Below are 3623 nucleotides of genomic sequence, written 5' to 3' on the forward strand. Positions count from 1 at the left end.
GTGCGCAATGACGTCATCGCGCACCGCTCAGCATTCAAGCGGCGCTAGCAATGTACAGGGGGCGTAACTGACCACGCCCCCTGTATTAGGGCACGCCCCTTTTCCTGCCCGGGGCGCAGAGCGCCCTTGAACCGGCCCTGCTGGGCAGTTGCTCAGTGTGACAAAGAAAAAGTATGAGTAAAGGGGACTTATCCTGCGCACCGCTATGTGTTGTCGTCTCAAGAGATTCCCAGAATCGTTTGGAAATTCATATGGGTAACATATAGGAAATAGGAAGAGATTTTGTGTACATAGTGAAATACCGTTTTGTATTATAGGTATAACATGAGCGTTTATTTAATACAAATAGTAAAAAGCCATATATGATGCACTACAATATATGGATACACAAAAATACACAGTGGATAGATGTACAGTAGTTGTAGCAGCCTTTGGAGCTGAGGTGGGGAGTAATGAGGGAAATTACCAGATGTTGAGAACTGAATGAACAGTTCTAAGCCAGCTTGCGGGTTAATTTGGTGCAGGGAAACCCGGGAATCCCCTGAACCTCGCCGTACTGGAACAGATATTTTCTCTCCTGCTGCCCTCCTCAGCGTCCAGGTGAATACAGGACGCTGAGGAGGGCAGCAGGAGAGAAAATATCTGTTCCAGTACGGCGAGGTTCAGGGGATTCCCGGGTTTCCCTGCACCAAATTAACCCGCAAGCTGGCTTAGAACTGTTCATTCAGTTCTCAACATCTGGTAATTTCCCTCATTACTCCCCACCTCAGCTCCAAAGGCTGCTACAACTACTGTACATCTATCCACTGTGTATTTTTGTGTATCCATATATTGTAGTGCATCATATATGGCTTTTTACTATTTGTATTAAATAAACGCTCATGTTATACCTATAATACAAAACGGTATTTCACTATGTACACAAAATCTCTTCCTATTTCCTATATGTTACCCATATGAATTTCCAAACGATTCTGGGAATCTCTTGAGACGACAACACATAGCGGAGCGCAGGATAAGTCCCCTTTACTCATACTTTTTCTTTGTCACATGTGGTGAAGGATTTGGGAACCTTCTTTGTAGAAAAGGGGTGCTATCCAGCAGCTATATCTTTGCGCACTGAGATCTTCCTTGTATTTTATTTTTTGTTATTGTACAGTTGCTCAGTGTGCCTACATGTTAAGATGGCCCTGCACAGGAGTCTCGCTCACCCTTTGTTCATTGCACTTTGCTGCACACAGTGGGCAGTAGCAGCATCCCCCTTTATGCGACAGGTACTTCCATTTTTCTCTCGCATCCATAAGGGATACTGGGGTTAACTTAATGCGATGGGTATAGAAGGGGTCCAAAGAAGCCGGTGCATTTTAAATTTCTTCAGCTGGGTGTGCTGGCTCCTCCCCTCTATGCCCTCCTCCCACAGGCAGTTTAGAAAAAAGTGCCCTCAGGAGAGGATGCACACTCTGGGAGCTCCAGAGGATTTTTCTTCAGTTTCTTTTAAACTTTATTATTTTGGGTATACTGTCTGGGCAACAGTATACCCGCACCGTGGGAGTTAGGGGAGGGGGCGGTCACCGGCCTCTGTATGGTGTCAGAGCCGCTTCCCCTCGACTCAACAAGAAGCTTCGCTGGTATTGCTCAAGAACCAGGGACCCTCAGTTGAGGGCAATGGATGCGCTGACTTCTCCTTGGCCTTATCGGTTGGTCTGCCTGTTTCCTCCCGATTCCGTTGCTCCTGAGGGTGTTTAAACAAATCAGGAATCAAAGAGTCCAGGCAATTCTGATTGCCCCAGATTGGCCTCGGAGGGCGTGGTACGCAGATCTTCTGGACTTGTCCGTAACAGACCCTTGGCCTCTGCCACTGAGAAAAGATCTTCTGCAACAGGGACCGTTCATCTACCCGGATTTACGGTAACTTCGTTTGACGGCTGGGAAGTTGAGAGGAGCATTCTAGCTCGCAAAGGCCTTTCCAAGTAGGTTATTGCAACCATGGTTCAGGCCAGAAAACCTGTAACGTCAAAACACTGTCATCATATCTGGAGGAGATATGTCTCCTGGTGCGAGGAACGCACATATCCACCTGCAGAGTTCCACTTAGGACGTCTCTTACATTTCCTGCAGGCTGGTGTGGATAAGGGCTTACGTCTGGGTTCCCTTAAGGTCGAGATTTAAGCTCTCTCAATTTTCTTCCAGAAGAAGTTGACAGTGTTGCCAGAAGTTCAGACCTTCTTGCAGGGAGTTCTCCACATACAACCTCCATTTGTGCCACCTACGGCACCCTGGAACTTGAATGTGGTGTTGGAATTTCTACAGTCTTCCTGGTTTGAACCTTTGATGACGGTAGAAGACAAGTACCTCACGTGGAAGATGGTGATGTTGCTGTCCCTGGCTTCTGCTAGGCGTGTCTCAGAATTGGGGGCCCTATCGTGTAAAAGTCCCTACTTTTACAAGGACAGAGCTGAGCTCAGGACTAGACAGCAGTTCCTGACGAAGGTTGTCTCTGCATTCCACTTGAATCAACCAATTGTAGTCCCGTCAAGTTCTGGTATATCTGCCCCTCCGGAGTCGTTAGATGCCGTGAGGGCCTTGAAGATCTATGTCAAGAGAACGGCTCGGATCAGAAAGACGGATTCCTTGTTCGTGCTGTTTGATGCACAGAAAAAGGGTTTCCCTGCTTTTAAGCAGTCCATTGCTTGTTGGATTAGTTTGACTATCCAACAGGCCTATGTGTCGGCAGCCAGTCTCTGAAGGCCCACTCTACAAGATCAGTGGGGTCTTCCTGGGCGGCTGCCCGTGGAGTCTCGGCCTTGCAACTATGCCGAGCTGCTACCTGGTCGGGGAAGAACACCTTTGTGACGTTCTACAAGTTTGATACCCTGGCCGAAGAGGATACCCAGTTTGGGCAGGCGGTACTGCAGGCGTCTCCGCACGTTCCCGCACGTTCTGCATGCTTTAGGACGTCCCCATCGTATTAAGTAAACCCAGTATCCCTTAAGGATGCCAGAGAAAATGGAATTTTAATACCTACCGGCAAATCCCTTTCTCGTAGTCCATAAGGGATACTGGGTGCCCGTTTCTGTGAGTTGACTTTTCTGGAGGCTTTTCTTTTTCAAAAGTTACCTGTTCAGGTGTTGCTGTTTTGTTCCAGCCGTTGCTGGTTGTTTTATGTTATGGTGTGCTGGTGTGTGAATCTCGCCACTCGTTGTTATGTTCCTTCTCTCAAGTATGTCCTTTCTCCTATAACTGCCTGTGGGAGGGGGCATGGAGGGTAGGAGCCAGCACACCCAGTTGAAGAAATTTAAAGTGCACTCGCTCCTTTGGACCCCTTCTTTACCCATCGTATTAAGTAAACCCCAGTATCCCTTATGGACTACGAGAAAGGGATTTACCATAAGGTATTAAAATTCTGTTTGTTTTTTTCATTCCTCCATGGCAGCCATAACCTTGGATTTAGTACAGACAGAAATTAAGTTTTTTCAAGGGACCACCCACTTGCTGTATGCAGTGCCTTGCTACAGTATTCACCCCCCCCCCTTTGAATTTTTCATGTTTTGTTGCCTCACAACTTGGAATTAAAATGGATTGTGTGAAGGTTTGCATCATTTCATTCACAGAACTTGGCTACA

Source organism: Pseudophryne corroboree, chromosome 11 (genome assembly GCF_028390025.1).
Source record: "Pseudophryne corroboree isolate aPseCor3 chromosome 11, aPseCor3.hap2, whole genome shotgun sequence".
Classification (NCBI taxonomy): domain Eukaryota; kingdom Metazoa; phylum Chordata; class Amphibia; order Anura; family Myobatrachidae; genus Pseudophryne; species Pseudophryne corroboree.